Genomic DNA, 15,144 nt, shown 5'->3' on the forward strand with positions numbered 1-15,144 from the left:
GCCTGCAAGCTCTTGCTCTTGTGTGTTGCCTGCAAGCTCTTGCTCTTGTGTGTTGCCTGCAAGCTCTTGCTCTTGTGTGTTGCCTGCAAGCTCTTGCTCTTGTGTGTTGCCTGCAAGCTCTTGCTCTTGTGTGTTGCCTGCAAGCTCTTGCTCTTGTGTGTTGCCTGCAAGCTCTTGCTCTTGTGTGTTGCCTGCAAGCTCTTGCTCTTGTGTGTTGCCTGCAAGCTCTTGCTCTTGTGTGTTGCCTGCAAGCTATATCTCTTGTTTGTTGCCTGCAAGCTCTGCCTGCTCTTGCGTGTTGCCTGCAAGCTCTTGCTCTTGTGTGTTGCCTGCAAGCTCTTGCTCTTGTGTGTTGCCTGCAAGCTCTTGTGAGTGGCCTGCAAGCTCTTGCTCATGTGTGTTGCCTGCAAGCTCTTGCTCTTGTGTGTTGCCTGCAAGCTCTTGCTCTTGTGTGTTGCCTGCAAGCTCTTGCTCTTGTGTGTTGCCTGCAAGCTCTTGCTCTTGTGTGTTGCCTGCAAGCTCTTGCTCTTGTGTGTTGCCTGCAAGCTCTTGCTCTTGTGTGTTGCCTGCAAGCTCTTGCTCTTGTGTGTTTGCTCTTGCTCTTGTGTTGCCTGCAAGCTCTTGCTCTTGTGTGTTGCCTGCAAGCTCTTGCTCTTGTGTGTTGCCTGCAAGCTCTTGCTCTTGTGTGTTGCCTGCAAGCTCTTGCTCTTGTGTGTTGCCTGCAAGCTCTTGCTCTTGTGTGTTGCCTGCAAGCTCTTGCTCTTGTGTGTTGCCTGCAGACTCTTGCTCTTGTGTGTTGCCTGCAAGCTCTTGCTCTTGTGTGTTGCCTGCAAGCTCTTCCAATGAGCCTGCTGTCATTGGCTGCAGCAGTCTGTATGTTTTATTGTGTCCTGCGATTGGTTTTGATGAGAGAGGGAGAGAGAGAGAGAGAGAGAGAGAGAGAGAGGAAGAGAGAGAGGGAGGAAGAGAGAGAGAGAGGGGGGGGGAAGAGAGATTACTGTTCAGTAAATCCGCGCCACTAGACCTCCCTCCACACCATCCCTTCCCCCTCCTCTTTACCCTCAACCTCCTTTCCCATTTTCTCCCCTTCCACACTTCATCCCTCACCATCCCTTATGCCACCCTCTTCCCCCCCGCCATACCCTTCTTCCCCCTCCCTGCCATACCCTTCTTCCCCCTCCCTGCCATACCCTTCTTCCCCCTCCCTGCCATACCCTTCTTCCCCCTCCCTGCCATACCCTTCTCCCCCTCCCTGCCATACCCCGCCCCAGCTTGTACAATGTCATTACAGCTTCTAAAATGTTGGAAATTTGAAATAATCTGTGGGACTCTGTATATTGCTGAGGATGTTGCTGTGGGTGTGAGAAGTGTTGCTGTGGGTGTGGGAGGTGTTGCTGTGGGTGTGGGAGGTGTTGTGGGTGTGAGGTGTTGCTGTGGGTGTTGGAGGTGTTGTGGGTGTGAGGTGTTGCTGTGGGTGTTGGAGGTGTTGCTGTGGGTGTTGGAGGTGTTGTGGGTGTGAGGTGTTGCTGTGGGTGTTGGAGGTGTTGCTGTGGGTGTGGGAGGTGTTGTGGGTGTGAGGTGTTGCTGTGGGTGTGAGAAGTGTTGCTGTGGGTGTGGGAGGTGTTGTGGGTGTGAGGTGTTGCTGTGGGTGTTGGAGGTGTTGCTGTGGGTGTGGGAGGTGTTGTGGGTGTGAGATGTTGCTGTGGGTGTTGGAGGTGTTGCTGTGGGTGTGGGAGGTGTTGTGGGTAAGAGAGGTGTTACTGTGGGTGTGAGAGGTGTTGTGGGTATGAGAGGTGTTGCTGTCGGTGTTGGAGGTGTTGCTGTGGGTGTGGGAGGTGTTGTGGGTAAGAGAGGTGTTACTGTGGGTGTGAGAGGTGTTGTGGGTATGAGAGGTGTTGCTGTCGGTGTTGGAGGTGTTGCTGTGGGTGGGGGAGGTGTTGCTGTGGGTGAGGAAGTGTTGCTGTGGGTGAGGAAGTGTTGCTGTGGGTGGGGGAGGTGTTGCTGTGGGTGGGGGAGGTGTTGCTGTGGGTGAGGAAGTGTTGCTGTGGGTGAGGAAGTGTTGCTGTGGGTGGGTGAGGTGTTGCTGTGGGTGGGGGAGGTGTTGCTGTGGGTGAGGAAGTGTTGCTGTAGGTGGGGGAGGTGTTGCTGTGGGTGGGGGAGGTGTTGCTGTGGGTGAGGAAGTGTTGCTGTGGGTGGGTGAGGTGTTGCTGTGGGTGGGGGAGGTGTTGCTGTGGGTGAGGAAGTGTTGCTGTGGGTGAGGAAGTGTTGCTGTAGGTGGGGGAGGTGTTGCTGTGGGTGAGGAAGTGTTGCTGTAGGCGGGGGAGGTGTTGTTGTGGGTGGGGGAGGTGTTGCTGTGGGTGAGGAAGTGTTGCTGTGGGTGAGGAAGTGTTGCTGTAGGTGGGGGAGGTGTTGCTGTGGGTGGGGGAGGTGTTGCTGTGGGTGAGGAAGTGTTGCTGTGGGTGAGGAAGTGTTGCTGTAGGTGGGGGAGGTGTTGCTGTGGGTGAGGAAGTGTTGCTGTAGGTGGGGGAGGTGTTGCTGTGGGTGAGGAAGTGTTGCTGTGGGTGAGGAAGTGTTGCTGTGGGTGGGGGAGGTGTTGCTGTGGGTGAGGAAGTGTTGCTGTAGGCGGGGGAGGTGTTGCTTTGAGTAAGGAAGTGTTGCTTTGGGTGAGGAAGTGTTGCTGTGTATGAGGAAGTGTTGCTGTGGGTGAGGAAGTGTTGCTGTGGGTGGGGGAGGTGTTGCTGTGGGTGAGGAAGTGTTGCTGTAGGTGGGGGAGGTGTTGCTGTGGGTGAGGAAGTGTTGCTGTAGGTGGGGGAGGTGTTGCTGTGGGTGAGGAAGTGTTGCTGTGGGTGAGGAAGTGTTGCTGTGGGTGGGGGAGGTGTTGCTGTGGGTGAGGAAGTGTTGCTGTAGGCGGGGGAGGTGTTGCTTTGAGTAAGGAAGTGTTGCTTTGGGTGAGGAAGTGTTGCTGTGTATGAGGAAGTGTTGCTGTGGGTGAGGAAGTGTTGCTGTGTATGAGGAAGTGTTGCTGTGGGTGAGGAAGTGTTGTTGTGGGTGAGGAAGTGTTGCTGTGGGTGAGGAAGTGTTGTTGTGGGTGAGGAAGTGTTGCTGTGTATGAGGAAGTGTTGCTGTGTATGAGGAAGTGTTGCTGTGGGTGAGGAAGTGTTGCTGTGTATGAGGAAGTGTTGCTGTGTATGAGGAAGTGTTGCTGTGTATGAGGAAGTGTTGCTGTGGGTGAGGAAGTGTTGCTGTGTATGAGGAAGTGTTGCTGTGTATGAGGAAGTGTTGCTGTGGGTGAGGAAGTGTTGCTGTGGGTGAGGAAGTGTTGCTGTGGGTGGGGGAGGTGTTGCTGTGGGTGGGGGAGGTGTTGCTACGGGTGGAGGACTTTTACGGGGATTTTTTTAAGAATATGTTAATTATTTATATATATCGAAAAATGATCGAAAACGTTAATTTTTGTGCAAATTTCCATGACTGAAAGATTTCAGATGCATTTCCTGAAAAACTTCATTTTTTACCTAAAATATGCGTGATGGGAGGTGATGGTATGGGTAGGAGAAGTGATGCTCCGGGTGGAGGAAGGTAGAGATGACCAGAGGTCGAGTAAGAGGTTAATGTGTAAGTGGGAGAGAGAAGGGCAGGAAGAATGGGAGAAGAAGTTGATGTGAGGGAGGAAGGGATAGAGATGTGGGGTAGATGATAGGGGATAATAGAGGGTCGAGAAGATGAGGAATAGGAGGAAACGAATTTGTAAGAGGGAAGATGGAAGGAATAAAACGTGGAAGAGGAGAGAGAGAGAGAGAGAGAGAGAGCGTGTTTACATAACACTTCCTTCCTAACACTGTCCTCGTGGAGTGGGCGAAGCAAGTGCAAAGGAATTCTATGAGAATATGTGGTTTATGTCATCAACAACATGTTGCCTTCGTCACATACTTGTTGATATGTTCTACCATTGATGTAAATTTCGTTTCTTTACAATATTGTCTAGAAGAAATTTTGCCTCTCAGATTCCTTTGTCGTTTAAGGAAGACAATCTACCGTAGAGTAAGTTACTCTGCCTCACTGAAATCTCTAAGGAAGACAATCTACCGTAGAGTAAGTTACTCTGCCTCTCTGATGTCTCTAAGGATGTCTTCCTTAGGATGTCTGCCGTAGAGTAAGTTACTCTGCGTCTCTGAAATCTCTAAGGAAGACAGTACCGTAGAGTAAATTACTCTTTCTGCCTCTCTGAAGTCTCTAAAGAAGACATTCTACCGTAGAGCACGTTGAATAACTAGTGTATTTACGCTGACCCATGATGAATTAATATCAATTTTTTTGTAACGTGTAATTCTCACATGAGATCATTCTGATTTCGTATTTGAGATCAGCATACTTGAATTAGTCTAATATAGACTTTGTTTACAGCTGTAAATGATAAGTTTGTATATTGGAGGATAATGGAGGGAGAGAAAAAGGAAAGGGGGGGGGATAAGGTGAAAGGGAGGAGGAAGAGAGAAAAAGGAAAGGGGGGGGATAAGGTAAAAGGGAGGAGGAAGAGCAAAGTTTAGAGAGGGGCAAGAAAGCAGTTTTCATTATCAGACGTGTGTGGTGCTCTCCTGTACTCAGGTGTAAATTTGATTTAATGAGGAGGCGAAGCACAGCTAGAGGTCGTAACTACTGGTTATGGTCTGGTTTTGTGGCGTTATGCTTAGTGCCAGTGATATTATAACACCTGAGTTATGACCACTCTTATAACACCTGAGTTATGACCACTCTAATAACACGTGCGTTATGACCACATTTATAACAACTGTCACTCTCCAGTGTTATGACCACTCTTATAACACATAAGTTATGACCACTCTTATAACACCTGAGTTATGACCACTCTTATAACACCTGAGTTATGACCACTCTTATAACACCTGCGGTATTACCACTCTTATAACACCTGCGGTATGACCACTCTTATAACACCTGAGTTATGACCACTCTTATAATACCTGTGGTATTACCACTCTTATAACACCTGCTGTATGACCACTCTTATAACACCTGAGTTATGACCACTCTTATAACACCTACGGTATTACCACTCTTATAACACCTGCGGTATGACCACTCTTATAACACCTGAGTTATGACCACTCTTATAACACCTACGGTATTACCACTCTTATAACACCTGCGGTATGACCACTCTTATAACACCTGAGTTATGACCACTCTTATAACACCTGCGGTATTACCACTCTTATAACACCTGCGGTATGACCACTCTTATAACACCTGAGTTATGACCACTCTTATAATACCTGTGGTATTACCACTCTTATAACACCTGCTGTATGACCACTCTTACAACACGTGTCACTCTGGTGGTCACTTGTGGCCTCTCCTCTTCCCACTTGTTCCCTTTGTTTCACTCTTGTTCACTCATATTCCCATTGTTATACTCTTGTTTACTTGTGTTTCATTGCTTCACTTAACGTTCTCTCATGTGTCACTTGTTCTTATCATAGTGTTTGTGCTGTTTCTAATCAGAGTCTTTCTATTTGTTACTTTCCACGTTTAAATCTTCACATTATCTCTCTTTTCATTCTTATTTTTTAGTTATTTCCCATAGCTATGTTTCGCCATATTTTCTCTGATATTATAAACTCTAGTGTTGTCATAGTCAGGGAATGCCTGGTGACGGAGGTAACTCCAGTGTTGTCATGGTCAGGGAATGCCTGGTGACGGAGATAACTCCAGTGTTGTCATGGTCAGGGAATGCCTGGTGACGGAGGTAACTCCAGTGTTGTCATAGTCAGGGAATGCCTGGTGACGGAGGTAACTCCAGTGTTGTCATGGTCAGGGAATGCCTGGTGACGGAGGTAACTCCAGTGTTGTCATAGTCAGGGAATGCCTGGTGACGGAGGTAACTCCAGTGTTGTCATGGTCAGGGAATGCCTGGTGACGGAGGTAACTCCAGTGTTGTCATGGTCAGGGAATGCCTGGTGACGGAGGTAACTCCAGTGTTGTCATAGTCAGGGAATGCCTGGTGACGGAGGTAACTCCGGTGTTGTCATAGTCAGGGAATGCCTGGTGACGGAGGTAACTCCAGCGTTGTCATGGTCAGGGAATGCCTGGTGACGGAGGTAACTCCAGTGTTGTCATAGTCAGGGAATGCCTGGTGACGGAGGTAACTCCAGTGTTGTCATAGTCAGGGAATGCCTGGTGACGGAGGTAACTCCAGTGTTGTCATAGTCAGGGAATGCCTGGTGACGGAGGTAACTCCAGTGTTGTCATGGTCAGGGAATACCTGGTGACGGAGGTAACTCCAGTGTTGTCATGGTCAGGGAATGCCTGGTGACGGAGGTAACTCCAGTGTTGTCATAGTCAGGGAATGCCTGGTGACGGAGGTAACTCCAGTGTTGTCATAGTCAGGGAATGCCTGGTGACGGAGGTAACTCCAGCGTTGTCATGGTCAGGGAATGCCTGGTGACGGAGGTAACTCCAGTGTTGTCATGGTCAGGGAATACCTGGTGACGGAGGTAACTCCAGTGTTGTCATGGTCAGGGAATGCCTGGTGACGGAGGTAACTCCAGTGTTGTCATAGTCAGGGAATGCCTGGTGACGGAGGTAACTCCAGCTTTGTCATGGTCAGGGAATGCCTGGTGACGGAGGTAACTCTAGTGTTGTCATAGTCAGGGAATGCCTGGTGACGGAGGTAACTCCAGTGTTGTCATGGTCAGGGAATACCTGGTGACGGAGGTAACTCCAGTGTTGTCATAGTCAGGGAATGCCTGGTGACGGAGGTAACTCCAGTGTTGTCATAGTCAGGGAATGCCTGGTGACGGAGGTAACTCCAGTGTTGTCATGGTCAGGGAATACCTGGTGACGGAGGTAACTCCAGTGTTGTCATAGTCAGGGAATGCCTGGTGACGGAGGTAACTCCAGTGTTGTCATGGTCAGGGAATACCTGGTGACGGAGGTAACTCCAGTGTTGTCATAGTCAGGGAATGCCTGGTGACGGAGGTAACTCCAGTGTTGTCATGGTCAGGGAATACCTGGTGACGGAGGTAACTCCAGTGTTGTCATAGTCAGGGAATGCCTGGTGACGGACGTAACTCCAGCGTTGTCATGGTCAGGGAATGCCTGGTGACGGAGGTAACTCCAGTGTTGTCATAGTCAGGGAATGCCTGGTGACGGAGGTAACTCCAGTGTTGTCATAGTCAGGGAATGCCTGGTGACGGAGGTAACTCCAGTGTTGTCATAGTCAGGGAATGCCTGGTGACGGAGGTAACTCCAGTGTTGTCATGGTCAGGGAATACCTGGTGACGGAGGTAACTCCAGTGTTGTCATGGTCAGGGAATACCTGGTGACGGAGGTAACTCCAGTGTTGTCATGGTCAGGGAATGCCTGGTGACGGAGGTAACTCCAGTGTTGTCATAGTCAGGGAATGCCTGGTGACGGAGGTAACTCCAGCGTTGTCATGGTCAGGGAATGCCTGGTGACGGAGGTAACTCTAGTGTTGTCATAGTCAGGGAATGCCTGGTGACGGAGGTAACTCCAGTGTTGTCATGGTCAGGGAATACCTGGTGACGGAGGTAACTCCAGTGTTGTCATAGTCAGGGAATGCCTGGTGACGGAGGTAACTCCAGTGTTGTCATAGTCAGGGAATGCCTGGTGACGGAGGTAACTCCAGTGTTGTCATGGTCAGGGAATACCTGGTGACGGAGGTAACTCCAGTGTTGTCATAGTCAGGGAATGCCTGGTGACGGAGGTAACTCCAGTGTTGTCATGGTCAGGGAATACCTGGTGACGGAGGTAACTCCAGTGTTGTCATAGTCAGGGAATGCCTGGTGACGGAGGTAACTCCAGTGTTGTCATGGTCAGGGAATACCTGGTGACGGAGGTAACTCCAGTGTTGTCATAGTCAGGGAATGCCTGGTGACGGAGGTAACTCCAGTGTTGTCATGGTCAGGGAATACCTGGTGACGGAGGTAACTCCAGTGTTGTCATGGTCAGGGAATGCCTGGTGACGGAGGTAACTCCAGTGTTGTCATGGTCAGGGAATGCCTGGTGACGGAGGTAACTCCAGTGTTGTCATGGTCAGGGAATGCCTGGTGACGGAGGTAACTCCAGTGTTGTCATGGTCAGGGAATGCCTGGTGACGGAGGTAACTCCAGTGTTGTCATGGTCAGGGAATGCCTGGTGACGGAGGTAACTCCAGTGTTGTCATAGTCAGGGAATGCCTGGTGACGGAGGTAACTCCAGTGTTGTCATGGTCAGGGAATACCTGGTGACGGAGGTAACTCCAGTGTTGTCATAGTCAGGGAATGCCTGGTGACGGAGGTAACTCCAGTGTTGTCATGGTCAGGGAATACCTGGTGACGGAGGTAACTCCAGTGTTGTCATGGTCAGGGAATGCCTGGTGACGGAGGTAACTCCAGTGTTGTCATGGTCAGGGAATGCCTGGTGACGGAGGTAACTCCAGTGTTGTCATGGTCAGGGAATGCCTGGTGACGGAGGTAACTCCAGTGTTGTCATGGTCAGGGAATGCCTGGTGACGGAGGTAACTCCAGTGTTGTCATGGTCAGGGAATGCCTGGTGACGGAGGTAACTCCAGTGTTGTCATGGTCAGGGAATGCCTGGTGACGGAGGTAACTCCAGTGTTGTCATGGTCAGGGAATGCCTGGTGACGGAGGTAACTCCAGTGTTGTCATGGTCAGGGAATGCCTGGTGACGGAGGTAACTCCAGTGTTGTCATGGTCAGGGAATGCCTGGTGACGGAGGTAACTCTAGTGTTGTCATAGTCAGGGAATGCCTGGTGACGGAGGTAACTCTAGTGTTGTCATAGTCAGGGAATGCCTGGTGACGGAGGTAACTCTAGTGTTGTCATAGTCAGGGAATGCCTGGTGACGGAGGTAACTCCAGTTTTGTCTTGGTCAGGGAATGCCTGGTGACGGAGGTAACTCCAGCGTTGTCATGGTCAGGGAATGCCTGGTGACGGAGGTAACTCCAGCGTTGTCATGGTCAGGGAATGCCTGGTGACGGAGGTAACTCCAGCGTTGTCATGGTCAGGGAATGCCTGGTGACGGAGGTAACTCCAGCGTTGTCATGGTCAGGGAATGCCTGGTGACGGAGGTAACTCCAGTTTTGTCTTGGTCAGGGAATGCCTGGTGACGGAGGTAACTCCAGTTTTGTCTTGGTCAGGGAATGCCTGGTGACGGAGGTAACTCCAGTGTTGTCTTGGTCAGGGAATGCCTGGTGATGGAGGTAACTCCAGTTTTGTCTTGGTCAGGGAATGCCTGGTGACGGAGGTAACTCCAGTGTTGTCTTGGTCAGGGAATGCCTGGTGATGGAGGTAACTCCAGTTTTGTCTTGGTCAGGGAATGCCTGGTGACGGAGGAAACTCCAGTTTTGTCTTGGTCAGGGAATGCCTGGTGACGGAGGTAACTCCAGCGTTGTCATGGTCAGGGAATGCCTGGTGACGGAGGTAACTCCAGCGTTGTCATGGTCAGGGAATGCCTGGTGACGGAGGTAACTCCAGCGTTGTCATGGTCAGGGAATGCCTGGTGACGGAGGTAACTCCAGTTTTGTCTTGGTCAGGGAATGCCTGGTGACGGAGGTAACTCCAGTTTTGTCTTGGTCAGGGAATGCCTGGTGACGGAGGTAACTCCAGCGTTGTCATGGTCAGGGAATGCCTGGTGACGGAGGTAACTCCAGCGTTGTCATGGTCAGGGAATGCCTGGTGACGGAGGTAACTCCAGCGTTGTCATGGTCAGGGAAGGCCTGGTGACGGAGGTAACTCCAGCGTTGTCATGGTCAGGGAATGCCTGGTGACGGAGGTAACTCCAGCGTTGTCATGGTCAGGGAATGCCTGGTGACGGAGGTAACTCCAGCGTTGTCATAGTCAGGGAATGCCTGGTGACGGAGGTAACTCCAGCGTTGTCATGGTCAGGGAATGCCTGGTGACGGAGGTAACTCCAGTGTTGTCATAGTCAGGGAATGCCTGGTGACGGAGGTAACTCCAGTGTTATCATGGTCAGGGAATGCCTGGTGACGGAGGTAACTCCAGTGTTGTCTTGGTCAGGGAATGCCTGGTGACGGAGGTAACTCCAGCGTTGTCATGGTCAGGGAATGCCTGGTGACGGAGGTAACTCCAGCGTTGTCATGGTCAGGGAATGCCTGGTGACGGAGGTAACTCCAGCGTTGTCATGGTCAGGGAATGCCTGGTGACGGAGGTAACTCCAGCGTTGTCATGGTCAGGGAATGCCTGGTGACGGAGGTAACTCCAGCGTTGTCATGGTCAGGGAATGCCTGGTGACGGAGGTAACTCCAGCGTTGTCATGGTCAGGGAATGCCTGGTGACGGAGGTAACTCCAGTGTTGTCATGGTCAGGGAATGCCTGGTGACGGAGGTAACTCCAGTGTTGTCTTGGTCAGGGAATGCCTGGTGACGGAGGTAACTCCAGCGTTGTCATGGTCAGAGAATGCCTGGTGACGGAGGTAACTCCAGTGTTGTCATGGTCAGGGAATGCCTGGTGACGGAGGTAACTCTAGTGTTGTCATGGTCAGGGAATGCCTGGTGACGGAGGTAACTCCAGCGTTGTCATGGTCAGGGAATGCCTGGTGACGGAGGTAACTCTAGTGTTGTCATGGTCAGGGAATGCCTGGTGACGGAGGTAACTCCAGCGTTGTCATGGTCAGGGAATGCCTGGTGACGGAGGTAACTCCAGTATTGTCATGGTCAGGGAATGCCTGGTGACGGAGGTAACTCTAGTGTTGTCTTGGTCAGGGAATGCCTGGTGACGGAGGTAACTCCGGTGTTGTCTTGGTCAGGGAATGCCTGGTGACGGAGGTAACTCCAGTATTGTCATGGTCAGGGAATGCCTGGTGACGGAGGTAACTCCAGTGTTGTCTTGGTCAGGGAATGCCTGGTGACGGAGGTAACTCCAGTGTTGTCTTGGTCAGGGAATGCCTGGTGACGAAGGTAACTCCAGTGTTGTCATGGTCAGGGAATGCCTGGTGACGGAGGTAACTCTAGTGTTGTCATGGTCAGGGATTGCCTGGTGACGGAGGTAACTCCAGTGTTGTCTTGGTCAGGGATTGCCTGGTGACGGAGGTAACTCCAGTGTTGTCTTGGTCAGGGATTGCCTGGTGACGGAGGTAACTCCAGTGTTGTCTTGGTCAGGGAATGCCTGGTGACGGAGGTAACTCCAGTGTTGTCTTGGTCAGGGAATGCCTGGTGACGGAGGTAACTCCAGTGTTGTCATGGTCAGGGAATGCCTGGTGACGGAGGTAACTCTAGTGTTGTCATGGTCAGGGATTGCCTGGTGACGGAGGTAACTCCAGTGTTGTCTTGGTCAGGGAATGCCTGGTGACGGAGGTAACTCCAGTGTTGTCTTGGTTAGGGAATGCCTGGTGACGGAGGTAACTCCAGTGTTGTCATGGTCAGGGATTGCCTGGTGACGGAGGTAACTCCAGTGTTGTCTTGGTCAGGGAATGCCTGGTGATGGAGGTAACTCCAGTGTTGTCATGGTCAGGGAATGCCTGGTGACGGAGGTAACTCCAGTGTTGTCATGGTCAGGGAATGCCTGGTGACGGAGGTAACTCCAGTGTTGTCATGTTCAGGGATTGCCTGGTGACGGAGGTAACTCCAGTGTTGTTTTGGTCAGGGAATGCCCAGTGTCGGAGGTAACTCCGGTGTTGTCTTGGTCAGGGAATGCCTGGTGACGGAGGTAACTCCAGTGTTGTCATGGTCAGGGAATGCCTGGTGAGGGAGGTAACTCCGGTGTTGTCTTGGTCAGGGAATGCCTGGTGACGGAGGTAACTCCAGTGTTGTCATGGTCAGGGAATGCCTGGTGACGGAGGTAACTCCGGTGTTGTCTTGGTTAGGGAATGCCTGGTGACGGAGGTAACTCCGGTGTTGTCTTGGTTAGGGAATGCCTGGTGACGGAGGTAACTCCGGTGTTGTCTTGGTTAGGGAATGCCTGGTGACGGAGGTAACTCCAGTGTTGTCATGGTCAGGGAATGCCTGGTGACGGAGGTAACTCCAGTGTTGTCTTGGTCAGGGAATGCCTGGTGACGGAGGTAACTCCAGTGTTGTCTTGGTCAGGGAATGCCTGGTGACGGAGGTAACTCCAGTGTTGTCTTGGTCAGGGAATACCTGGTGACGGAGGTAACTCCAGTGCTGTCTTGGTCAGGGAATGCCTGGTGACGGAGGTAACTCTAGTGTTGTCTTGGTCAGGGAATGCCTGGTGACGGAAGTAATTCCAGTGTTGTCATGGTCAGGGAATGCCTGGTGACGGAGGTAACTCCGGTGTTGTCATGGTCAGGGAATGCCTGGTGACGGAGGTAACTCCAGTGTTGTCTTGGTCAGGGAATGCCTGGTGACGGAGGTAACTTCCGTGTTGTCATGGTCAGGGAATGCCTGGTGACGGAGGTAACTCCGGTGTTGTCATGGTCAGGGAATGCCTGGTGACGGAGGTAACTCCAGTGTTGTCATGGTCAGGGAATGCCTGGTGACGGAGGTAACTCCGGTGTTGTCATGGTCAGGGAATGCCTGGTGACGGAGGTAACTCCAGTGTTGTCATGGTCAGGGAATGCCTGGTGACGGAGGTAACTCCGGTGTTGTCATGGTCAGGGAATGCCTGGTGACGGAGGTAACTCCGGTGTTGTCATGGTCAGGGAATGCCTGGTGACGGAGGTAACTCCAGCTATGGAGATATGTTGATAATTGAGACACTTGTGCAACATTTAGGTAAATTATTTTGGAAACGTTTCGCCAGCCAGTGGCTTCTTCAGTCCATTGCAGAGAAAGGTGGAAGATAAGGAGGAGTTTTAGGTAGTCAGTCCCTCAGCCTGGAATGGATGTGCTCAGTCCATTAATCTTGATTCTTGACTTTCGTCAAGATTGATATACTGAACACATTGACACCAGGCTGAGGGACTGAGTCCCTCAAACTCCTCCTTGTCTTCCAACTTTCTCTGTATTAGACTGAAGAAGCCACTGGCTGGCGAAATGTTTCCAGAGTAAAGATAGTCAAATGTTGCAGAAATGTCTCATTTATCAACATATCTCCAAATCTGGAGTTACCTAGAACTATGGATACAATTTGATACCTGGAGTTACCTCCAGCTATGGAGATATGTTGATACCTGGAGTTACCTCCAGCTATGGAGATATGTTGATACCTGGAGTTATCTCCAGCTATGCAGAAGTGTCTCACTTATTAATAATAATCCTAATGCTGGGTTTAGTCTTGGTGATTAAGCATCCACACTGGTCCTTGGTCTCCACCATATTAAAAAGTATCAAGTGTGTATATATGTGTGTTGTACTTGTAGCCTTCGAACTTGTTTGTAATCTTGTATTTTTCCTGTTTCAGGTGTGTCGGGAAACGGCCACTGCTGCTGGGGACGCCCAGCGGAGGTGTGGATGGTGTACCAGCAACTGGTTTCAAGACTGTGGGCGGAATAAGGATTGCTGTTGGAACTCGATAAGTGTAGACTGGTTGAAGACGTGACAGGTTGTCACATAAATGGTCGAGGAACTCTACTTGTTTCCACATATCTTAGAGGATAATCTTAATAGCTAATGTTTTCTGACTAAGGAAGGATCTCGGTGGCCCAAGACAGATGTAGCCGATACTTAATTCGTCAAGAATTTAGACACCTTAAGTACCAAGACAAACCGAAGAATTAAATCAATTTCAGTCTATCCTCACTGTTGGCCCTACGACGCTGAAAAACAATTATTCATTTCTGGCGAACTTCAGTGTTCTTAGGATATTATTACATAGCCCGATGAAGTCCAAGATGATTCTTAGGGAATATTGACAGTGTGTGGGGGAGGGAACACTTGAAAGGGTGGATGGGAGGCGTGGATGTGTGTCATGGTTTTGCTGGGAGGGCGCCCTCACGCCCACAGATAAATATTTTATTTTCCGCACACCAACAGATCCACCCATTATGCTCTGCTACCTGCACACCGACGACAACCATTTCGCAGACGCCCTCGAAGCTGTCACCCACAGATGACCTGCTGAGGGCGACTGCTAAAGACAACTGAGCGTCCCTTGGGTTGTAGTGTTGAGGTGTTGACTCGTGCGAGTGTGATATAAGTGGTCATTACCACCTCACTACATGACAGCAACACTCTTTAGCTCTATCTTCTTCTCTGAAAGATTTTTCAGCTACTGAAAAAAGAAAATTCAAAGTACAACGAGATCAGAACAAAGTTGAATAAGACTGTACTTTGATAATGTCCATGAAATGGATATTGAACGCATAATAAAGCCATTCAAACTTTTGTCTTCTGAAAATAAACGTAAAACTTTTTTTTTGATTCCAAAGAACATGTCTGAAGTAATCGAAACTCACTAAGATTGGTGATTGGAAGCGCTCTTGCAATAAGAGACATCAGCGATGGTGGACTTCGGTGAAAGCTTATGCTCTGAAGGACACAGTTAAAAGATTTTTTTGATCCCCGGGGACATGTCTTATATCAGAGGAAAGTGGTAGCGTCTGCAAGAGTGCGTGTGCGCTCCACTGCAGCAGAGCCTCGCGCAGCATGACCAGCCTAAGCTTCGGGGCTGTAGAGGAGTGGCTGGACCAACACCCAGAGCTCGCAGCAGACTACTTCGTGAGGAAGGCGGAGCTGAGCGCCGTCAACAAATGGCTGGTTGCCCACGGATTTCTGACGGTGACCCAGGGCTCCTCCAGCAGGCGAGGCTCCTCCAGCCTCGTGGGCAGCCCCTGTGCCAGTCCATCCTCACCCATAGACAGGTAAGACCTTTCTTATCTACGTTTTTTTTTCTTTCTTCAACTCATCAGTGCCAAGATAGGTTCCTTAATGCCGGTAAGGGGTTCTTGATCCAAGAAGGAATTTTACCTGATCTTTCCTTCCTTGGATCGAACCAGATGGATTTCCAGTCCTCTAAGCAGCGTATGACCCTTAAGGATTTAGCTCTTTTTCCCCTGAATGTAATAATCTTCAGCTCTCACTATATTTATTTGTGAACTTCTGTGTGCTCTTCTCTCTCTCTCTCTCTCTCTCTCTCTCTCTCTCTCTCTGTGTGTGTGTGTGTGTGTGTGTGTGTGTGTTTGTGTGTGTGTGTGTGTACTCACCTAATTGTAGTTGCAGGGGTCGAGACTCAGCTCCTGGCCCCGTCTCTTC

At 50.5% G+C, this 15,144-nt stretch overlaps 1 long non-coding RNA gene across 1 annotated transcript in view; it reads left to right on the forward strand.

Moving 5' to 3' along the window:
- The window catches only part of LOC138854188 (uncharacterized), a 463,374-nt gene extending 448,488 nt beyond the window's left edge, over positions 1–14,886 (forward strand). Inside the window, exon 3 of the long non-coding RNA XR_011393413.1 lies at positions 13,355–14,886. This is a non-coding gene — a long non-coding RNA (uncharacterized lncRNA). The remainder of the gene's footprint in view (positions 1–13,354) is intronic.
- Positions 14,887–15,144: the final 258 nt, after the last annotated feature.

The sequence above is a fragment of the Cherax quadricarinatus genome, chromosome 51 (genome assembly GCF_038502225.1).
Source record: "Cherax quadricarinatus isolate ZL_2023a chromosome 51, ASM3850222v1, whole genome shotgun sequence".
NCBI lineage: Eukaryota > Metazoa > Arthropoda > Malacostraca > Decapoda > Parastacidae > Cherax > Cherax quadricarinatus.